The sequence below is a fragment of the Lissotriton vulgaris genome, chromosome 12 (assembly GCF_964263255.1).
Source record: "Lissotriton vulgaris chromosome 12, aLisVul1.2, whole genome shotgun sequence".
In the NCBI taxonomy this organism is placed as follows: Eukaryota; Metazoa; Chordata; class Amphibia; order Caudata; family Salamandridae; genus Lissotriton; species Lissotriton vulgaris.
The window spans coordinates 765,309,450-765,333,635 of NC_141700.1; the positions used below are offsets into that span (position 1 = coordinate 765,309,450).

Here is a 24,186-nt window from a genome sequence, read left to right on the forward strand (position 1 = left end):
ATTTACGTTTTTTTCTATTTTATGCAGCATATGTCCATCTACACACCCTGAGGATTACAACAATGTATTGGGTGTGTGGATTGTCGCTGTGGTTCCCGAGTTTACCTTGCCAAAAGGTTTCTGTTCTCTCTTTAGTAGTATAGATTAACAAGAAGAGTTAACACGCAGTAGCATCCCGCTTATTTGGGCTGGCACGGTGTCAGTGGCTCAGTCCGTTGCTACGGCATTTATTTAATGCATTTTTATATAGCGCTGACTTTAACCGAAGGTGTCAGAGCGCTGTACAATAGAACCAGTTATGTTACATGCGAGAAAAGGTACAAAATATAATGTTACAAAAAGAAACAGGAGAGGTAGGGTAAAACCATATAGCCAATAACACAATATTAAAACACAGCAATCAAGGGTGGGGAATGAACATGAAAATATTACAAATTCACAATAATACCATAATTCACAATAAGGCATTTCCTACAACATCTAAGTTACTGAACCCGTGTCAAGATGTCAGTAAATATTAAGTTAAACGTCAATGGGTGATATAGTTTGAAGAACGGCACCGGCCTTCATTGCGGGAAAGGCAAAATACCGACGCCATGTTCAATATAAAACGGTGAAGGGTGCAAGACTAGAGGGCTGTGCGTTGCCATGGCCGCCAAAAGAGCGCGAAAGGGTCACGTGACGAATGGAGGGGTGGGGTTTCCCAGGACACCGAGTTTCTTCCAGCAACACGGAAGCCGCAACAGCTCCTACTTGCTCTGCGCATGCGCACCCCTCTACCAACCAAAAACAAAGCATTTTTAGAAACGGAAGCATGGGTCTGAGCCCAGAGCAAGGACCAAAACAACAACAATGGCCTGTCAGCGGGCACCGCCCCCTCCAGGACCAACTAATAATGAAACGATGGGGCTCTGAACAACAGAAATAGTGACTTTGATCAGCCGGGAGCAGGGAGAGGAAGACCTGGCGGGGGTCTAACTGGGGTGTAGGTTGACTGGGGGTTGTGTGCGGGCCAGGAGGAGTTGACTGGGTGGGGGAGGGACAAGGAGAGAATATTTCAGGGGAGATGGGGGAAGAGATGATGGGGGATATACAGGCAGAGGTGGAAGGGGAAGACAGGAGGGATGGTTAATCGAGGGGACGGGAAGAGATGGTTTGGGGAGCACGACGCAATGTCTAGAGATGTGGGAGGCAACATGTACCTAAAGTGGCAATGAAAGCGGACGCCTGCCGAAAATGGCAAAGTGAAGAACAACAACAAAGGGATAGCTAGAGACTGGGCGAACCCAAATGTCCTGGGAAGAGGACATTTATAGGCAGAGCCAAGATTTCGGATAGGACACGAGGAGTATATTTTGCGACGGGGACTAGTCGGGAAAATAGGAGATACGAGAGTTAAAGAAGAGTGATGGACTCGAAGTTCTGAGGGGGGTGAGTAGCAAAGGACTGGCACAGGATGGAAACAAGTGCGGAGAAAGTAGAGGTTTTGTCTACATGTGGAAGTATAGTCGTTGGTTTTCAGGGGGGATCTCCGATACCATGCAATGAAAACCATTTTAAAGGTCACTGGAAGGGCTTAAAAAGCGAGTGGCTGTCATGTGCTGGAAGACAGACGGTCCTGGCTAAAAGGGTGGGTTTTGGCACAAATCCTGATAAATGCATGAGTAACTGAGGGAGAAGTGAGTCATTCATTTGCATGCACTCCTGTTCCAAACGGAGGCTGCAAGATGAGTCACTGCATACATCCCTCTTCCCCCTTCAGCCCTCCATACCTCTGACTGCCCAGCTCCTCGTCAGCCGCCGCTCTTCTGGACCCAGACCGGGTCTACCACTGCTGCAGCGTTAACCATGCGTCGGGGAATCCCCAGCTCAGTGTACCGCCCTGCTGTCACGTGATCCAGCCGCCATATTTAATGAGGGCAGGTTTCGGCACTGACAGTAATCATCTGTCTCGGAGAGCCTCATCGACTTTTCGCATTTTCCTGGATTAGGTTCTTGTCGCGCTAATGATCGTGCGAGCCACAGTGCAAATGGTCGCATTAAAAGATTAACCTAAAAAAATATTGGGTGTGTTTTGCCCATGACCTCGATGGCGGAGAGGAAACATAGCATAGACACAGAAGAGAGACAAAAAACTCAGGCGTGAAAGAGACAAGGTAGAAGCTGTAGAAAGACTATAGTTTCTTTCAACCTTTGGTGAGAAGAAAGACGAGTCCAAAACGTATACCAAACGCGGCGGGGGGCGGGGGCACATTTAAAATGTTTAAATCCGTGCACTCGGAGGGGTCCCTTGCTCGGATTGTGCATGGATGGACAGATATGTGGTGCACTCGCTGCTGAATAAAATAAGGTAGGAGGGGGCCCCCTCTGTATGCTAAATACAGCACTATCTGACCTCAACACAAACACATTCACTCCTGCCCTAAATCACTCGAATCACCCACAGATCAGTTCCATCATGCCCACTTCATGCTGTTTGTTCAGGGAAGCGGGGGGCTACATAATGGGTAATCGGCAAGAACATACAGGCGGTGATCGCCTTAAACTACAACAAAGCGACGATCCATTCAGAAGGCAATGATGCAATTAACTAATGAAAAGCCTAATATGCTTTCATGAGCAGTGGGGGCCTGCTTGTAGATAACAGGACTCAGAGGTCCAACTCTCTCCCTCTGTAGTGAGACCTAAAAAAAGGTTTTATCTGAATAACAGGGAACAACATTTATAAAACACATTCATGTGGTCTGCTTAACAAAAGCCTGGAGCTCAGGGTTCACAACTTGCATATGCTGCATACAATGGCAAACAGAGGAAAATGATGGAACAAGACTCATTACCCTACGTGACTAATGCGTAATCGGGATGCATACCTGCCAAATTGAGGTGCGGGCCTTGAAGGGGATGAGGCCTCGTGCCAGAAGTACCTACGGGGAACATTTGAACCCCACCTCCAAACCCCCTCTTCCCCCCCAAAAAAAACTTGCTGGTGCTGATGTCCTGGGGTGTTTTTTCGCACCTCCTAATGGACATCAGCAGTTCAAAGCCTCGGAAAATGAGCTGCAAAAACACTATTTACAATGGTTTTCAGCTTGTTTTCCCTGCTACCATGTGATATTGGCTCCTCATCCGGAGACCATGTGATGAGAGCCCACATAGTGTGTCACAGTGGCACCGTGTGAGTTGGCAGGTATGGAGAAGGGTCTGCAACAAAACTTGCTATTGTGCCTTCATTTTACACCTGCCCCACCACACGAAGGATGAAACACTGCAGTCCATTTAAATAATTGATATTTTCATGATGCCTAACAGCACACAGGGAAATGGCTGTAAATGTACGGAGTTTCCTGACGCATGCTCTACTCTATGCCTCATCCATTCACATAAACGACATGTTTAAAGGAATAGCTGGTTCGGACGTTAAGCACAACTGTAATGCAAGCAGCAGAAAAAGTAGTGCTAAACTGCAAAGGGCATCCTGCCTGTAGAGAACATGAAAGCCATGGTCTGTGCCACTGAACGTGCAAAATGAAAAATAAACTTTGAGGCCTTGCAGATGGCGGGGCTCAGGGCTGAAAGCGAGGCTTGGAGCACAATGAGTTGTAAGCCTCGTGTAATAATAAATGCTGATAATAGAAACAGAGCTGTAGAGAAAACACAAAAACTGCGTATCAGATGAGTGCGGAGGACTGTTTTCTCAACATCATCCAAGTTAATTTATTAGTGAGCTTAATTTGAATATTTGTGGAGATTGGAGTGCCTTCGTACCTGTAGCAAACGTGAAAGCCATGGTCTGTGCCACTGAATGTGCAAAATGAAAACAAAACTTTGAGGCTTTGGGGAGGGCATTGCTCAGGGCTGAAACCAAGGCTTGGAGCACAATGCGTTCCAAGCCTCCTGTAATAATAAGTGAAAGGAAAAAAACTGAGCTTATGTGCACGCTTAAAATGTGTGCAGCCAAGGGGAGAATAATTATGTTAATGCGCTGTGCAGGGGAGGGTAGTTAAACAAGCACAGCACAAGTGATGTGCATGGAAAACCTAAAAAAAGAGCCCAAAAAGATGATTGAATCAGTACTTTGGCAGTGGCAAACAGATAAGAGAAGCACAGGAGAGGAACAATACGAGGAAACAGTGTGCTACAGCCAATAGAAATTGAGGAAAAGAAAGTGACAAGCACAGGCCCCAATAAAAAGCAATGAAAGCAAGTTACATTAAGTAAGCCTCTTTTAAGAGATACTTAATACAAACAATTCACAAAAGCACAGCACAAGCAAAACCTAAAAATGCTTAAAAGTACTTTACACTGTATTACGGGAGCCATGTGACTGAGGCCCTGCTGTTTGGATGACCCTAATGCAGACAGCTCTGTGTGCCACTCTGAAGATCAGTGCCCCGGGTCTGGGTCCAGCTCGTCCATGCCAAAAGCCAGCCCTTTACTCAACACACATAAAAAAATTATATTCACAATGACTACGTTGTCTCTCTTTGCTTTAATTTGTATTCACAGTAAATATTTTGGCCCGGATTGTTTTGGTGTAGATTTCGAAGTATTTTAGACAACTAAAGTATCCTTGTAGATTGTCTTTTAATTTTATTACCTGCTTATAAGTTTTAAAGTAGGTTATAAAAGTTAACCGAACATCCATCCCTGGGTTTTGTTTTAAAAATGTATTGTATTGTTGCAGTTGTTATTAGTTCACGAGTCAGGCCAAAACATCTAAAGTACCACAATACAATGCTTTTTGAAAGTAAAGCTAAGCCTTTAGATCAAAAGTTGTGATAATGGGTCTTCTCTTGTAGGTATTATATCGAAAGAAAACATGCTGGCTTTTGCTGATGGGACATACATGCCAACATTTGGAAATGCCTACGAGAGAGCCGAAGAGAAAAATAAATCTGGGACATTTTATTTCTATATTTACTTGCTTTGCATGAATTTCCAATTACATTTTTTTTGCATATAATTTATAGCTTGAAAATTGAGTCTGCTGCGTTAAATGGAGAGTGTTGGCATGTACATAGGGTTGACACCTAGCAAGTTTTTACTTGCATGACCGTTATTTTAATGTATTTGTATCAATCAGAGTACTTGTCAAGCGCGCTACTTACCCGTGAGGGTCTCAAGGCGCTATGGGGAGGGGGGGGGGGTGCTGCTACTGCTCGAAGAGCCAGGTCTTCAGGAGTCTTCTGAAGGCAAGTAGGTCTTGGGTCTGCCGTATGTGGGTAGGGAGGGTGTTCCAGGTCTTGGCGGCGAGGTAGGAGACGGATCTGCTGCCGGAGGTTGTTCGTTGGATGTGGGGGACAGCGGCTAGGGCGAGGCTGGCGGAGTGGAGCTGGCGGGTGGGGGTGTAGAAGCTGAATCTGCTGTTCAGGTAGGCTGGTCCGGCATTGTGGAGTGCTTTGTGTGGGTGGGTGAGGAGCTTGAAGGTGATCCTCTTGTCGACGGGGAGCCAGTGTAGGTCTCTCAAGTGGGGGGTGATGTGGCTGCGGCGGGGGGCGTTGACGATCAGTCGGGCGGAGGCTTTTTAGATGCGTTGTAGTCGTCGTAGGTGTTTGGATGGGATCCCTGCTTAGAGTGCATTGCCGTAGTCCAGTCTTGTGCTGACGAGGGCCTGTGTCACTGTTCTTCTTGTTTCGGTCGGGATCCACTTGTAGATCCTGCGGAGCATATGCGGAGGGTGTTGTAGCAGGAGGAGGAGATGGCGTTGACCTGCTTAGACATGGAGAGGGAGGAGTCGAGGATGAATCCTAGGTTGCGTGCATGGTCAGTGGGTGTTGGTGCTGTTCCCAGTGTGGTCAGCCACCAGGAGTCATCCCAGGCTGAGGGGGTGGGTCCGAGGATGAGGACCTCCGTCTTGTCCGAGTTCAGCTTCAGGCGGCTGCTCCGGCGACGGCCTTAATTCCCTCGTGGAGGTTGGTTTTGGCGGTGTGTGGGTCCTTGGTGAGAGAGAGGATGAGCTGGGTGTCGTCGGCGTTGGAGATGATTTTGAGGTTGTGATGGCGGGCCACTTGTGCGAGGGGGGCCATGTAGACGTTGAACAGCGTCGGGCTGGGAGACGCTGCAGATGATGTCGGTGGCTTCGGTCAGAAGGGTGGGAGGCGGACGCTCTGGGTTCTGCCGGAGAGAAAGGACGTGGTCCAGTCAAGGGCCTTCTCTTGGATTCCGGCTTCTAGGAGGCGTGTCTTTAGAGTGCGATGGCAGACCGCGTCGACGGCGGCTGACAGTTCCAGGGGGATGAGGGCTGATGTTTCGCCATTGTCTAGTTGGCGCCTAATGTCGTCTGTGGCGGCGATGAGGGCTGTCTCGGTGCTGTGGTTTCGTCTGAATCCGGACTGGGACGGGTCCAAGATGTTGTTGTCTTCCAGGTGGCGGGCCAATTGCATGTTGACGATTTTCTCGATGACCTTTGCCGGGAACTGGAGCAGGGAGATGGGGCCGGAAGTTCTTGAGGTCCTTGGGGTCCGCCTTGGGCTTCTTGAGAAGGGCGTTGATTTCGGCGTGCTTCCAGCTTTCCGGGAATGTCACTGTTTCAAAGGAGTTGTTGACCTTTTGTAGTTGGAGTGCGATGGCTGCGTCTGCTTTGTTAAATAAGTGGTGTGAGCACGGGTCTGACAGAGATCCCGAGTGGATGGAGTTCATGACCTTGCGTGTCTCGTTGATGTTGGACCAGAGATTAGGCGGTTGGCGCTGGTAGTGTTTACAGGGGAGGTGGAGTCTGGCGCAGTCGGGGTGATCGTGGTGTTGAAGCTGTCGTGGATGTCAGTGATCTTGCGGTGGAAGAAGATGGCTAGTGAGTCGCACAGTTCTTATGAGGGGGGATGTTGTTGGCGCTGGGGTTGGAGAGTTCCTTTACGATGCTGAAGAGCTCCTTGCTGTCGTGTGCGTTGTTATCCAAGCGGTCTTTGAAGGAGGATCACTTGGCTAGTCTGATGAGGTGGTGATGTCTGCGGGTGGCGTCCTTGTGGGCTGCGTGGTTGTCCGGTGTGCATTAATGGAGCCATATCTTCGCGCTTGGAGGTCTGGAGCTCGTTGGTGAACCAGGTGGCTCTCTTGCTGGCGTGGCTGTTGGAGGGTTTCTTGAGCGTGGCAAGGGTGTTGGCGCAGTCGTCGATCCACTGTCTGAGGTTGCAGGCTGCGGCGTCTGGGTTGGTGGGGTCGGCCGGTGGGTTCTGGGCGAGGATGGTGATCAGCTGTTCTTCGGTGACTTTGCTCCAGCAGCGGCGAGGCAGCTGTTGGGTGCGGTGGTACGTGGTTGGTTTCTTGAAGGTGAAATGGATGCAGCAGTGGTCGGTCCAGTGGAGTTCGGTGATGTGGTTGAAGGCGACGTGGGTGCCTAAGGAGAAGACCGGGTCCAGCGTGTGGCCGGCGGCGTGGGTGGATGCGGTGACGAGTTGTCTGAGGCCAAGGTTGGCGAGGTTGTCGATCAGGGTGGCGGAGTTGGCGTCGTTGTTGTTCTCGAGATGGAAGTTCAGGTCCCTGGGGAGGATGTAGTCCGTGGAGGCGAGTGCGTGGGTGCTGTCAAGGTCAGCGATGGAGTCGCTGAACTGAGCCTGGGGTCCGGGGAGTCTGTAGATGAGTGTTCCTTTGAGGGTGGTGTTTGGGTCGGTGTGGATCCGGAAGTGGAGGTGTTCGGCGGTGTTCAGGGTGTCGTCTGCGTGGGTGGCGACCTTGAGGGTGGACTTGTGGGCGATGGCTGTTCCTCCTCCGATTCCGTTGGTGTGATCCCTGCGGGTGATCTTGTAGCCGTCCGGGATGGCTATGGCGATGTCGGGCGCCGAGGAGTCGTTCCACCAGGTCTCAGTCAGGAATGCCACGTCTGGGGCGGAGGTGTTGAGCAGATCCCAGAGCTCAATGGTGTGTTTGCGTGCGGAGCGGGTGTTGAGGAGTATGCAGCAGTGGTGGTTGGGTCCAGTCCTTGGGGGTTTGGCGGCTCTGTCGCAGGTGAAACTGCAGGTGCGGCAGGAGAAGGGTCCTTGGGTCCGTGTCGGGGCGGCCTGGAAGAAGGTGTGGTTTCGGCCGGCGTTGAGTGCGTGGAGGGTGCTGGCGTCATAGTGGAGTCTGGTGTTGCGGGGTCCAGGGGTTCTGGCACTGGGCGCGGTCCAGGCACGGACGGGCGCAGACGCTCTAGCCATAGGTGCGCCTTCGGCGTGCCAGCGACACGCCTGCTGCGTGTGTCCGCTGCGCGGCTGTGCAGCGTCCGGCATATATGGGGAGGTGGGAGGGAGGAGCAGCTGGGAGGCGGAAGCAGCGAGGGGGCGGGGCCGCAGGGGGCACATCGGCAGGAAAACAGTGGTATAGAAAGCAAAATGGGGCACAAGGGGGGAAACAAGTGGCACAGAGCTGAAAACGAGGCACGAAGAGAGCGGGAAACAGTGGTATGGAAGGCAAAATAAGGCACAAGGAGAGGAAAGAGTGGCACAGAGCAGAAAACAAGGCACAAAGAGGGGAAAACTGGTACAGAAGGCAAAATGGGGCACCAGGGTGGGGGGCGAGTGGCACAGAGCAGAAAACGAGGCACAAGAGGGGGAGACAGTGGCACAGAAGCACAAAGGACGGAGGACACTTATCAGCGGCAGTGGCAGCAGCAGCAGGAGCACACAGTTGGAGCTGCGTGGAGGGGAGTGACCTACCAGGAGGGTCAGGGGTCGCTCACCTCACCGCGCAGCGTCCGGCAAATATGGGGAGGTGGGAGCGAGGAGCAGCTGGGAGGCGGGAGCAGCGATTGGGCAGTGGGTAGTGAGGGGGGCGGGGCTGTAGGGGACACAGTGGAGGGGTAAATGAGTGTAACAGAAGAGGGGCACAAAAAAACGAGTGGAACAGGGCAGAAAGGCTCAAAAAACGAGGTAAAAACGAGTGGCACAGAGGGCAGAAGGGCACAATAAATGAGTGGAACAGTGGGCAGAAAGGCACAAAAAACGAGGGAAAAACGGGTGGAACAGAGGGCTGAAAGGCTCAAAAAACGAGGGAAAAACAAGTGGAACAGAGGGCAGAAAGGCACAAAAAACGAAGGAAAAACGGATGGAACAGAGGGCAGAAAGGCACAAAAAACAAGGGAAAAACGGGTGGAACAGAGGGCAGAAAGGCACAAAAAACAAAGGAAAAATGGATGGAACAGAGGGCAGAAAACGAGGCACAATTGGGGGAGACAGTGGCACAGAGCAGAAAACGAGGCACAAGAGTGGGAGACAGAGGCACAGAAGCAAAAGGGACGAGGACACTTACCAGCGGCAGTGGCAGCAGCAGCAGGAGCACACAGTCGGAGCTGCGTGGAAGGGAGCAACGTACCAGGAGGGTCAGGGGTCGCTTACCTCACCGTGCAGCATCCGGCACATATGGGGTGGTGGGAGGGAGGAGCAGCTGGGAGGCGGGAGCATCGATTGGGCAGTGGGCAGTCAGGGGGGCAGGGCTGTAGGGGGCACGTTGGGGGAAACGAGTGCAACAGAATTTGAATTTAAAAGAATTTATAAAGCGCACGTCTACCACGCGGTTTCTTGGCGCTAGAGGGAAGCTGAGAGCCCAATACTGGGACACAAGGACTAGGATGGGAACGCTTGTTGAAAGACAAGAGGGGCACAAAAAAACGAGTGGAACAGAGGGCAGAAGGGCACAAAAAACGATGTAAAAACGAGTGGCACAGAGGGCAGAAGGGCACAAAAAATGAGTGGAACAGAGGGCAGAAAGGCAAAAAAAACGAGGGAAAAACATGTGGAACAGTGGGCAGAAAGGCTCAACAAATGAAGGAAAAACGATGGAAGAGAGGGCAGAAAGGCACAAAAAACAAGGGAAAACGGGTGGAACAGAGGGCAGAAAGGCACAAAATACGAAGGAAAACGAATGGAACAGGGGGCAGAAAACGAGGCACAATAGGGGAGACAGTGGCACAGAGCAAAAAACGAGGCACAAGAGTGGGAGACAGTGGCACAGAAGCAAAAGGGACGGAGGACACTTACCAGCGGCAGTGGCAGCAGGAGCGACCTACCAGGAGGGTCAGGGGTCGCTGAGAGGAAGGGAACGGAACAAACACTCCTACTCCCCTCGAGCAAAAGAATGAATTTATCATCGGGGTCTGGTAAGGTGAGGGAGCTTGCGGGTTCCAAACAGGTGCCTAGCATAAAGGGCGGTGTGCCAAATTGCTACCACCCCCCCTCCCGAGACCCATGGTGCATTGACTGTTTGCACCTATTAATAAACTTGGTTCCACTCCAATTTGAAGGAATCCACATAGTGTTTTTAATACTGTTTTAACACTAGTAACCCCTGGTTAGAGTGGGCCGTAGCGCGCCCATACCACCGGGGTTCATCACTACACTACACTGGTCCTGACGAAAGCCTGACAAATTGCTCATATATAGGCAGAAACATGTTGACCTCACCTCAGGGATAAAAACTGGACTTTTAGTTTGGTCCTTTATCCTACACTTTTGTTTTTATTCATGTCTAATTGGCAAAACCAATAAACAATTTTTTTGACACAATTTGGACATTTTTGAATTCACTTATCTCACCCTTCACGAATCACTTAACCAGCTCCACAGTAAACTGGCGTTGCAGCACACTAGGGTGGCATGCGGCCACTCCCGGTGGGGCCCGATGATGAAGCATATCACCAACTAGGTTGGTGAGTGAGGGCCTCCTGAATAACCTAAATTGGTTTCACTCACAGGTAACTTTTACCTTGAATGTGGATACGGACGGGTTCCCCAGCGGTCATTCGCGCCAGGATACTCCGGTAGTAATTGAGCGCGCTATAAAACACCTTACATTTACATTTACATTTACATGCTTGCTCTTCTTTTTATTGTTTATACACTCCTCTTTTGTCTTCAAGTTATTTTAATGTCCCAGACGGTACAAAAACTAGGAAATCACCTATGTATTCCCCTTATCAATATGTACTTAAAATGGTTATCATAAGAAGAAATCATTTTAAAAAAAGTGTTATAGAGCTGCCTTAGTGACCCCTGACTGATGAAGTAAGTAAATAAAGAAAGGCCATATTAAAAATGAAAACAGGTTATTTTTGTTTAAAGTTCTAGTTAAAATCATGTCAGGGCCTTTGCAGAAACTTAAAACGTGAACAAATGGACATTATTTTTCTGTGGGAAAGGTGACAAACCTACACGTAAGCATTATGTGTCTTTTTTTAAAGATCATTACATTACTAGGCAAGACAGTAAAGTACAGTTGAGGCACCAAGCTCTTGCTGATAACCATACAGTGATTTAAATGTCAACTAATAAGCTCCCTGCAATTTATCCCTCTCTCCTGTAGTTAATTGTTGCTGGTCATAACTGTGACAGACCAGAGTAATTTCTGACACAGAGTACTACCACCTAAAGCTTCTAGGAAGCAGTTCAGTAAAGTTGCAGAATTTACAGTGGGAAATTACTTATCATAATTATGTAAGTGCTGTTATTCCTCGCTTATACATTGCAAATGACATATTTCCACAGTAATGTCTCATGGTAAGGCTATCACACCTGCAGGGCCCTGCTTCAGTATTTAATGGTAAGTGTTAAACGAGAAGCTGGGTGCCCGCCATTACATGTGAAGATGAGGGATTTACAAATTCTCCAATATCATGCTAAGTCGCTCACCCAAATGCGAATATTCATTAAAACCACCAACGTCTTGCCACAGGCCTCAAGTCTTACTAGTGGAGACAAGGCACACATTAGGAAACATGAGGTCCCTTTAAGAATGGTCAGGCACATCACAGAATAAATTGAAGCATGCACCAGCAACACGACGAGTGACTACAGTGGCTCAATTACTGCTGGTCATGCCTGTGCTGCTAGTCACACACCATGGCCCATGCATAAGTGTGTTACCTGCTGAATACACTGATTAATCCCCGTGAGGCCCACGTAGTGCTCCAATCCCTGCTCAGGCTTTTGTACATCAAAATAACTGGCAATGAGATAGGTCACGGACCTACCACATTCATGGTCCCATGGCCAGCAGAGCCTTTGTGAAGACATGAGCATTATTTTCTCCCATAACTTGTTGGGCTCTGGGGGATGAAGGTGGTGCAGAAAGCATCTAACCCAAATGTGGTTGGTGTACTAATAGATGCATTCTCCCCCCTTCTTGCCCACTTCATACTATCTTCCATTCACCTGCAGTATTGTGAGGACTATAAGAGGGATTGATAATGATATAAAAATGTTCACTGTACATGACTATGTACACAAGGAAGTTCATAAGATCTTTCTCGTGACTGTGAGCAAGGACTGGGTGGGAAGGAAGGAAATGATTTCAGCCTTGCACTGACCATGCTCACAGTTATGTTAATGCTACTGATTAAACAATTTCTTGGCGCTTATGAATAACACACCTCTAGATGAGAAATAGATCCAGAGTTGCTCACTTCCGTAAACTTGTTTAGAGAGCCATGCCTTTAAACAATTACAAAATAAGCTCAAATCATTTTCAGGGCATATCTTATCTGGCAGGGAGTTCCAAGGTACAGGGCCACTACTGGAAACCTCTGAGTGCCCGACCTACATTTGTAGAACTTTAGGACCATAAGTCGATTTGCATATGTTTATCTCAAATTTTGTGTAGGAATATACTACTCTATCTTTTCAGCCACAAATTTGAGAGCTATCCTATTTGTACTTTTGAACACTGTGCAGCACATTTTTGACTGTGTACGTTCCTTCACTGGTAACCAGTGGAGTTTCCTTAATAGTGGCATGGCTTGGGTATATCCAGGAAGAAGAAATACCAGCATTGCAGCCTCATTTTGGATAATTTATAACCAATGCCAAATGATATTAGGCAAACCAGCATAAGCCAAATTAATATAGTCGCGTCTAGAAGTGATGCTTGCCGTTGTATCAATTTCTGTCCCTCAACAAATAATACTGGTGAGGTTTTTCTCAGCATTTTAAAAAGAGTAGTGCACCTAGACACAATAGAATCTACTTGGCACTGTAATATAAGATTTCCATCAATCACATCACCTAGGCTCTTTGCAAAGGTTGTAGAAATCGGTAGAGCCCTGTTCACTCGACCACTATAGAGGGTTCTATTACTGTTTTCAATATTCAGTAAGACTGTCTCCATCTTGTCAACATTCAGTTTTAGTTTATTGACACTCATCCAACCAGCAATAAATCTCATTGTATTTTGAAATTTTGCATATAATATGGAGGTGAGATCTAGATGAAATATAGCAGCTTCAAACTTTTATTTACTAATCCGTATGGGATTGGTAAATAACATTTTTAAAAAATGCTCATCTCATTTTGCTGGGGCAAGGATGTTAGCGTGTGCCTACAAAATGATGCGACTGCCATGTCATAGTACCTTTTTTTACATTAGTTTCAGCCATTCTGCGTATACACTTTAGCTAAAAATCATTGCCAATGCTAATATAGCTCATAAATGAGACCTATTGGGAGGAGCCAAGATGGCGGCCGGGACGGACGTGTAGTCGCCCGGCTCCCCGATCCTTTGTTCCCTGCAGCACCATCCTGCTCAAGATCCTGACAGAGACTGTACGCGGGATGTAGCTGACGTCGCGCTGGTACCGGAGGTGCTCCCCCGGTGTCTCTGGCCGTCTGCAGTCCGGAGTAGTGGCACGCTTCTCTGCGGACCGTGACTGCGCCCTGGACCTAGGACCCCGTGTCTCTGCGCAACGCCGGAGGGGGATGCGGCTCGGAGGGCTGATGGAGCGGTGCACTGCGGAACGCTCCCAGACGGACTGTGGGATGTGAGAGTGCTGGTCTCTGCCCTTGCTGGGGAGTGCGTCCCGCCTGCCTGTGGATCTACTCTGCCTCACAAGACCCACGCGACACAGAGGTGAGACGCGCTGCTCCTTTCTGCCGTCCATGCAGCGGGCGGCCATGATTAGCCGCCTCACTCGCTCCTGCCAGTATTCCAGTGAAGGGGTTTCTTGGTAATTATTGCACAGGCGGAGACGGACCCGGCTGTCCGGTGTTACCATCCAATCGGCTCATCGCTTGCTTGCCTCCCCGATCAGATGAACCCCTAGCAGCGCAATATGGCGGAACCTCCCTCTGTGATCGCTATGGGCTCCACCTTGTCTGTGGCATCGGATGCATTGCCGGCATTTTGGCGGAGTGGTGAATGTAGTGCTACACTTCATACCGTGGACGCGAATGGATCCCCGCCTGAGTATACCCGCGCCTCTGTTATGAGCGCTCTCACTGCCCTGACGGTGGAGATGTCTGAGTGCTCCCGAGTACTGGGACGGAAACTGGATGAAGCTGCACTCGTACTTCAGGATATAACGTCTGGCTGTTTGCATCTTTCCTCCGGCCGGCCCCCGCATGATGGTGTGCTGGCTACATTGTCACAGCGCGCCTGTGAACTTGTGCGCACCTCTTACTCTACTCTCTCAGAAATCGTGATGCCTGCCGGTCCCAGCGTCGCTACAAGGTTTCCTATCCTGCCTCAGAACTCTATTCTTGCTACTGTATCACCGTCCTCCCGTGTGACCCGGCTGGCACGGCTCCTAGCTTTGAGTACTATCTGCACGCCTCGCTATGTTGCTTTCAACCCCCGCGCTCCACCACTACAGTTGGACACTGGACTGTTGTCAGTAAAAAATTTGAATGTTTGGAAGTGGCCATTTTGTCCTGGGGGATCGTCTCTTCGCCGAAAGCGGCCATCTTCTATCTTTGTTCCACCTGAGGCGGGGCTTTCATCGGAGCTCCGTTTGCGACAGCGCCTGCGATCAGGCCAAGGTTAAGCGTGCCCATGTCGAACGAACTGTGCTTATGGCTGGTTGAGACTCGGACTGGAGTGCTTCCTCAGCGCGACGATGTGTTCCTAGATATTCTTCCCTTTTCAATTGTTGTTTGATTCTCCTTGCCTGCTTAAGTTGCTTACGGGGAAGTGAGGGATGCGATCGGGGCTCTCCGGGTGACTTGTGAATTGATCCTCCTCCTCTATTATCTTTTGGGAGTTCAAGGATGGACTCTGTTCTTACTCCCTATATCACTGGATTATACTTCTTTAACCTTCCTTCTTCTCCTTCCTTCACTTTCTTTCCTTCTTCGTTCTCTTCCTTTCTTACTTCTCTTCTTTCTAAATTTCGGGTTTATTGGGGCGACAGACACTCTGCTAGCGGGGGGGGCAGGCCGTAGCCTCTGCATGTGTGTAGGGTGGGGGGTTATATTTAGTTTTAGTTAGTTTCTATGGTGCCTATGTATGGTCTTCTCTTATGATTTTTCCTTTTCTCTGTTTTGGGTCTGTGTTAAGGTTTAGTGGGGGGTGGGTAGCGATGTGGGTGATACATAAATGCGAACTGACTCCTGCTGTTCTACACTGTACCGCCGAGCTGAATAGGAGTCCTCATAATTGATGCTATTTTTTGATGCTGCCTGCCCATGTGACGTAGTTAATATACGGACTCGATTCTTCTTGGTTTATTCTTCTTGTTTTATCTTTAGACTAAAAACTCTAAAAAATCTAAACCTTCAATGCTCCTCCTCCCTAGCGCCACTATTCCGTTCAGTGTAACTGCTGTTAATTATCGCTATATTGCCTGATGTCGCTGGGGGAACGTATTGCTTACCTACGTGCTAAACAGTATTGTGGCCGGCCCGATGGTTGTAGGCCCGTATTTGTACCATTCTTCATGCACAATAAAGGTTTTCAAAAATTAAAAAAAAAAAAAATAAATGAGACCTATTGACTTTGTCAATGCTTGTTCAGTTAAGGTGCCTGTATTATCAATGTAGTACAAAAAATCATTTTTTGTTTCTGTCTTTATTTCTTCTGTCATTTCAGCTTGTTTTATTAGCAGGTCAACCCTGCTCAGAAACCAAGTTTCACTAACTAAATAAAGCAAGCCCAGAATTACAAAACTATGTTGCTTGGCTAACACCAGAAACAAAGAAAATGGCACTCAAGCAGAAGCTTTCTCTGCTGCAACTCTCAACTTACCAGGGGGTCAGACAAAGACCTGTGGGCCGCAAGATAAGGTGTAGCAGGCCACCAGCGGCCCGCAGGCTGTACTTTGAGGACTACTGCTCTACAGCCACTAGGTACCAGCCCAACTACAAGAGGCTTGATACACAAGTTAAATAGATGCAGAGATAAAGATGACCCTTGGGGAACACCACATTCTGTCAGTGGTTCTCCTTCTCCTTTCCTTGAAGCAAAGTCACCGCCATTTACAGCAACTTCAGCCCACAACCAGAAGACACTGCCAACCTTATTCAGACAACCAATGCTAACCACATTGCCTGTCATCACACCAGAAAAAACTGCCACCGCCATGAAGTCGCATACTCAGGGGCTCCACTGAATACTTCAATGACCACCAAATCCTCAACGTCACTCAGTCTGGTTTCGAACGCAACCACAGCCATGGATGACATATGCATGACTCTGGACAGAGAAGAAACAGTGCTCCTCATCCTTCTGGACCTCTCTGCAGCTTTGGACACAGTCCCCACTCCCTTTTCATTCATCGTTTACATGACATCGGAATCCAAAAACAGGCACTCGATTTGCTACATCTTGACTTGAAGGACCCAGTCAGTTAGCCTGGTACCAAACACCTTGGATGCCTGTGACCTCTTCTGCCTAATTTTGCAAAGATCCTCCCTTAGCCTGACCCTCTTCAACATATACATAAACCCTCTAGCCAGGATCATCCTCTTGTCACAACATCAATGTCCTCTCCTACGCTGATGACACTAAGCTCATTCTCTCCCTCATAAATAAGACTCTCACAGGCACATGCATCAAAAGAAAAACCGGTTGCAAACGGGTAGATTCTCAGAATCTGCCCCTTTGCGCCCGGTATTTTTGCATTTGGGATGCATCATCCCAAATGCAAAAATTGTAATTTAAGTAATCTCTAAATTGCGATTACTTAAATTGCGATTGCATTTAAGGTATCGCAAATTGAGATTCCTTAAAAGCAATGCATTAAGGTAAAAAAAATAGCGATTTCGCTAATAGGAGTCGCAAATTACCATCAATTTGTACTTGATGGTAATTTGCAAAAACTTTGAAAAATGCACTAAAGTGCATTTTTCAAAGTTGCATTTTACACACACACATGCCCTTGTGGCATGTGTGTGTGCAAGATGTACTCATGTGCAGATTTCAGGGGTGCAACAGGGTGTCCTTTTGACACCCTTGCACCCTTGAAATTGCATGCGCAATTAGCGAGTACCTATTGGGTAATTGCAAATGCATTTCCCATTCATTCCTATGGGCCTCTATGCCCATAGGAATAAATGGGGAGACATTCCTTAATTGCGACTCGCAATTTGCGAGTCGCAATTAAGGAATGTTTAGAAATCGCAATTTTTTTAGCAATTTCTAAATGCATAGGCTTTTGCGATTCCTTAATTGCAATTCCTTAACAATCGCAATTAAGGAATCTCAAAAGTCTACCTTGATGCATGTACCTGTCAGTACCTGAATCAAGTTCAATGCCTGCATAACTAAAACCACCAACTAGATAACAACCAACTGTCTGAAGCTGAACAGAGACAAGACCAAAATCATGATCTGCGGGAAGAGCTCTTCACTGTGGGATTCCAAGTGGGGGCCAGCATACGTAGAACTTGCACCCACCCCCACCACTCATGCCAATAACCAGTTGCAGCTCCTCCGCTGTGGTGGAGGAGCGTCGCCCTATTGCTTTTAAGCAGTGCAAAGTAAAGGAAACATAAAATGATAACTTTGCGGTATTATGATTTTATGTTTCCGTGCTGCTTTGTGGGCAGGGCTGCTCTGCTCTCGGAGCAGGGCAGGAGTGGTTTGCCCACTTCCAAGTGCACACTAATATTTGGTTGGCCCGCTCCGGCCGCCCAAAACAGTCATGCGCACTGTCCCTGTTCTCCATTTAGGCTGCATTACAGCCTGCATAGAGAACATACCCTGGACCCCATTCCCTGGTGGCTGAGCGTTGAACCAGGATGCTCAGACTAATCACAATACTGCATCACAGCGTTGTGATAGTGAAGGGAGCCTGGGTGCTTACCAATCACAGCACTGCATTGCAGCGTTCAAATTTGTCGGGGGAGCCTGGCTGTGCTTCCTGTTCCTCAAGTCCGATGAGGAGGGCAGGAGCAGAGACCGGGACCCTGTACGGCATGGTAAGTATTTATTTTATACTAGCAGCCCGTCCCGACGTTGTCCGGGAGCAATTAGGCTTCAGGGCCCCCGCCCGCCCCGACGTTGTCCGTGGGTCCCCCGGAGCCTTCCTCCATATATTGCAGTATTATACCTCTATGTTTACTTTGTACGCTTTTGTAACCTGCACACGTAACTTTTTCCTCCTGTAATGCATGAAAGCAGCATGAAGTAACGTAAAGCTGCGTAAATTACTGTAGATGTTTTATTTGATTTTTCTGTGCCCTCTGACAATCTTTAAGTCCACTGTGCCCTCTGACAATCTGTAAGTCCACACAGCAATAATGTTCTAGTTCACACAGCAATAATGCTCTGACTGCGTATTGTGAGCACTATTAGAGGGACTGCTGTGAGCACGTTTTTTTGCTTCTCCCTGCAAGAACGTTAGATGGTCAATTAACGTCCATCATGCCTCCTTGTGTAATGTAAATGTGAGGCTTGTTAAATTCTCTGTCATTACTTCCCTGGCCGCCCCCTGTGCAGCCCCTTCCAACAACAGTGCTTCTATGTTTACTCTGTACGCTTTTGTAACATGCACACGTAACTTTTTCCTCCTGTAATGCACCGTTTGGCTCACTTATATAATGCTCCATTTGCTTCCTCTTGCTCACGATGTACGCTTTTGTAACCTGCACACGTAACTTTTTCTTCCTGTAATGCACATTTGTCTCACTTTTGTAATGCTCCGTTTGCTTCCTCTTGCTCACGATTGTCATTTTTGCTTCATTTTTCCGCGTCTCACCGCGCCTAAATAAATAAATAAATAACCTACCTCATCCGCCGCTCACCGCTCCTCCCCGCCTGTCCGCCGCTCCTCACCACCTGTCCGCCGCTCCTCACCGCCTGTCTGCTGCTCCTCACCGCTCCTCCCCGCTCCATGTCCGCCGGTACTCCTCGCGCTCCTGGACGCCATTCCTCCCCGCACTCCTCACGTCAGCACGCACGTCGCGGCCGGCGCTTCTTCCAAGGGACTACTTTTTTTTCCGGTAAATTTTTTAAATAACATATATTTATTACGTTTATATAGCCTATGTCCATCTGCACACCCTCACGATTACAACGATGTATCGGGTGTGTGGATTGGCGCTGTGGTTCCCTAGTTTACCCGCTTCAAATGTTCAAAGTTCTTCCTTCATAATAGTAGTATAGATTGTAATTTTTTTTTACAGTGCACACCCTGCCCCGACAACCACCAGCCATGCCTGCCGCCACTGCCAAGAACTTCAGGGTCATCATTGACAGCAAACTCAACATGATGACCCAAGTCAGTGCCATCACCTCCTCATGCTTCCATACCATGAAGATGCTGAGGACAATTTTCAAATGGCTTCCAATCAGCATCAGTAAAATTGTCACAAGCCCTTGTTACAAGCAAGTTGGACTATGGGAACACCCTCTATGCCGGGATCAACAAAAACCTCACCTGAAGACTGCAGACCATTCAAACCTCAGCGGCCAGAACCACTGTTCTACATCCTTCTGGGAGACCTCAACTTTCACCTTGAAAAGATCAACGACCGCAACACCACCACCCTCCTGGACAACCTCGCCAACCTCGGACTTAAACAACTAGTCACTTCCCCCACCCACATCGCAGGTCACACACTCGACCCCATCTTCTCCTCCAGCAATCATGTCTCCTTCAGCCACACTACGGATCTCCTCTGGACTGACCACAGCTGCGTTCACTTCACCTACAACAAGCCAAAACCCACCAACCACCTCCAACCAACTCTGCAAAGAAACTGGAACAAAATAACCACCGACCAGATCTCCGCATCGCTCCTTCTAAACACCCCAGCCCACTCTTCTAACCCAAACCAAGCCGCCGCCAACCTCACACTATGGTTATCCAACACCGCCGACACCTTAGCACCACTGAAAAAACGTCCAAGCAAACCTGGCAGCAAGAAGGGCTCATGGTTCAACGATGATCTTAAGAAGTCCAAGAAACTCTGCCGCTCCCTGGAAAAGGCCTGGAAAAAAGACCCAACTACTAGCACCAAGGACGCCTTCAAAAACGCCACCCGCACTCACCACCAGCTAATCCGAAAGGCCAAGAAAACAGCATTCAAGGATCGACTTGACAACAACGCCCACAACAGCAAGGAACTTTTCAACATCGTCAGGGAATTTTCCAATCCCTCGGCCAACTCCAACGACATCACCCCCTCTCAAGCCCTCTGCGACTCCCTAGCCTCATTCTTCCACAACAAAATTGCAGACATCCACAACAGCTTCGACAACCAACCCGGAGACCAACCCATCCAACCACTTGCTGAACATTCTCCCCCCGTGAACACCCTTAACGACTGGAACCCAATCTCCACTGAAGACACAATCCGCCTGATGAATTCCATCCACTCAGGATCCCCCACAGACCCATGTCCTCACCACATCTTCAACAAAGCAGACTCCGTCATAGCACCGCACCTCCGAGACGTCATCAACTGCTCCTTCAACTCCGCCTCCTTCCCGGAAGACTGGAAACACGCTGAACTCACCGCCCTTCTGAAAAAACCCACAGCGGACCCCACCAAACTCAAAAATTACCGCCCCATTTCGCTCCTTCCATTCCCGGCCAAAGTCATCGAGAAAGCTGTCAACAACCAGCTCGCCGCTTTCCTCGAAGCCAACAAATCACTCGACTCCTCACAATCTGGCTTCCGAGCAAAACACAGCACTGAGACCGCCCTCATCGCAGCAACAGACGACATTCGAACTCTACTGGACAATGGAGACACAGTCGCCCTCATCCTCCTCGACCTCTCTGCAGCATTCGACACAGTCTGCCACAGCACCCTCTTACAACGCCTCAATAACATCGGAATACAAGGAAAAGCACTTGAATGGATCACCTCGTTCCTCACCGGAAGAACCCAGAGAGTCCGCCTTCCACCATTCAAGTCCGAGGCCACTGAAGTCATCTGTGGCGTACCACAAGGATCCTCACTCAGCCCCACCCTCTTCAACGTATACATGAGCCCCCTCGCGGCCATCGCCCGCCAACACAACCTCAACATCATCTCCTACGCAGATGACACTCAACTAATCCTTTCTCTCACCAATGACCCCAGCACCGCCAAAACTAACCTACACGAAGGAATGAAAGAAGTTGCCGAATGGATGAAACAAAGCCGTCTGAAACTGAAATCAGACAAAACAGAAGTCCTCATCTTAGGTACATCCCCCTCTGCATGGGACGACTCTTGGTGGCCGGAAGCCCTTGGAAAAGCACCCATCCCGACAGACCACGCACGGAACCTAGGCGTCATCCTGGATTCTTCACTCTCAATGAACCGACAAGTCAGCGCCGTATCCTCATCCTGCTTCAACATTCTCCGCATGCTCAAAAAAACTTTTCGCTGGATCCCCACCGAAACAAGGAAAACAGTCACCCATGCTCTGGTCACGAGCCGACTGGACTACGGAAACACCCTCTACGCAGGTACTACCGCTAAACTCCAGAAGAAACTCCAACGAATCCAAAACGCCTCAGCCAGGATCATATTAGACATCCCGCGCAACTATCACATCTCTGGTCACCTGAAAGACCTCCACTGGCTACCCGTCAATAAGAGAATCACCTTCCGACTGCTAACCCACGCACACAAATCACTCTACGACATCGGACCAGAATGCCTCAACTCACGACTGTCCTTCTACACCCCCTCCCGCCAACTACGTTCTTCCAGCCAAGCCCTCGCCACTGTACCTCGCATCAACAAGACCACCATGGGAGGCAGATCCTACTCATACCTAGCTGCTAAAACATGGAACTCACTCCCCGCTTACCTTCGCCTTACCCAGAACCACCTAGCATTCAGAAAGCAACTTAAAACGTGGATATTTGACAAGTAATCCTCCTCCCCTTTCTAAGCGCCTTGAGACCCTCTGGGTATGTAGTGCGCTATATAAATTATCTGACTTGACTTGACTTGACTGTTAACCTTCCACTCCGCACTCACATCGCACCACACCTAAAGGAGCTCCACTGACCCCATACACACAAATGAGGACAATTTTAACTCCTCACCCACACTTTCAAGGCACTACATAACACTGGCCCAGCATACCTAACCAATCGCATCTGCTTTCACAAACCTTCCAGACACCTGTGCTCATCCAGACTCCTGCTTGCACACATCCCACACGTATGGAAAACCAGATACATCGGTCAAGCCTTCTACATCACTCCTAAAGTGTGAAACAACCTGCCACTATACAGAAGATCCTCCTCCTCACTTCCTGAATACCACAAGAAGCTGCAGACCTGTCATTTTGAGTAGTACCACTATGCCACAGGTTTGGCTAGACTCGCCTGTTCAGCAACAGGATACCCTTCCGAGTGATAGTTCGCACTACAAATCTGCATAACATAAAATAACAAGTGTAGATAGAGGTGAAAAAGCTACAGAAGATGGCTATGATCGAACAGGTAAATCCAGCACTATGGTCTCCCTCTTTCTGGACACCAAAAAGGCAAGCCGCCCTCCCAGGTGTCCCTCGGCTTGGAGATGCACCTCCCCAATCCTGCAATCAAGTGGCATAGACACACACCCCATCATTGATTTTGTTTTATTTAGGGTTTCTTATATAGTGCTCGGCAACCCTGAAGGGCATCAACATGCTTTACATTGAACAATAAAAAAAATAGTATAGATTTACCAGGTGTACATTTAACTGTAAGTAAACTGTAACTGCTATACATTGTAAATTAGAAATGAGCGAGATCAAGTCAGCAAGAGAGGGGGAAGGGTATAGAAAAATGGAGGAGGCAGGGTAAGCCGTGTAGAGGATAGGTTATTCATAGAGAAAAAGCAAGGACAAAAGAAGAAATACATAGAACCATGTGTGTTGGGTCTTCTTCATTAAGTAGACTTCAACAGAATTAAACATTTAGGTGACTCAAAAAGTTATGTTCTGATTTCTTTCCCTGAAAGAACAGATATTCTCTTGACATCTTAGATCGTCAGGTAGAGAGTTCCACAATGACGTGGCAGCCTCAGAAAATGACTTTGAAGCAGGTGAATTACAGTAGAGTTTCTTTCAAAGCTGAAGGTCTCTTTACTGCTGAGGATTTTTACTCTTCCAGAGATATGAAGGTAGACGTGAAGATTAATTTGTTGATGTTGTTTCAATGCTTTGAAAGTAAGACATGCAAGTCTAAATGTAATTCGGTCTCCTGCGTAACCAGTGCCGCTCCCTTCCCCCCCAATAGCAGTGATCTGTGATCAAATGACTTGGAGCTGGTGTTAGTTTTGCTGATGAATGCAACAGACAATTGGTTCAAGAGGGGGAGCAATATAAAATTACAATCAGCAAACACAAACTTGCTGAGCTTACTAAATAGAAAAGAAGTTACAATAGAAAACAATGAAAGAACAGGGATGGAAAAGGAAATGACAAAGCGCTGGTGTACAAAACAACATATTCAACAAGCATTTACAATGCAATGGTCTCGGCATTATTAAAGGTAGAGCTATTGGCATTGCTCATTACATTTTTTTTAAAATCATAAATAAATGGCATTGTCATTTACAATGCCAATAGCTTAATCGCTCGCAAATGCATGACCTATTGCATTTACATCCACACAGAGCCACACACACAAAGCCACCCACACACACATACAGAGACAACCCACACAGAGCCACCCACACACACATACAGAGACAACCCACACAGAGCCACCCACACACACATACAGAGACAACCCACACAGAGCCACAGACACACACACAGAGACACACACACACACAGAGCCACACACACAGCCCCACATGTTGCGTGTTTATCTAGGTTCCTGATCGATACTGCGACCTTATGCCCCTATTCGGCTATAAATCCATTTATTCCCTATATTGGCATAACCGTTCAAGTGCGATTTTCAGAAAAGTCATCTCTGGCCTCACACGAACAGAGCCACATTCCAGCATAGTTCTCTGCCACTTCCTTTGCAACCAATTAGTGCAATGACAGAGCAGAAGTCACTATCTGATATTCCTAGATTAACGCTCCGAGTTCTTCAACAAGATAAAAACTCAGCAAACC

At 48.3% G+C, this 24,186-nt stretch overlaps 2 protein-coding genes across 3 annotated transcripts in view; one reads left to right on the forward strand and one right to left on the reverse strand.

Moving 5' to 3' along the window:
• Positions 1 to 24,186, forward strand: part of LOC147678626 (uncharacterized) — a 690,344-nt gene that overhangs the window by 663,274 nt on the left and 2,884 nt on the right. The window lies entirely within an intron of this gene.
• LOC147678629 (cellular tumor antigen p53-like) overlaps positions 1 to 24,186 on the reverse strand; it is a 113,271-nt gene that overhangs the window by 46,524 nt on the left and 42,561 nt on the right. The window contains exon 1 of one of the 2 annotated variants that reach the window (XM_086946077.1): positions 1,773 to 2,014. The exons of the other annotated variant lie outside the window; for it this stretch is intronic. The gene's annotated coding sequence lies outside the window, so the exon portion shown is untranslated. Of the gene's footprint in view, positions 1 to 1,772; positions 2,015 to 24,186 lie in introns of those variants that run through there. 2 annotated transcript variants of the gene reach the window in all.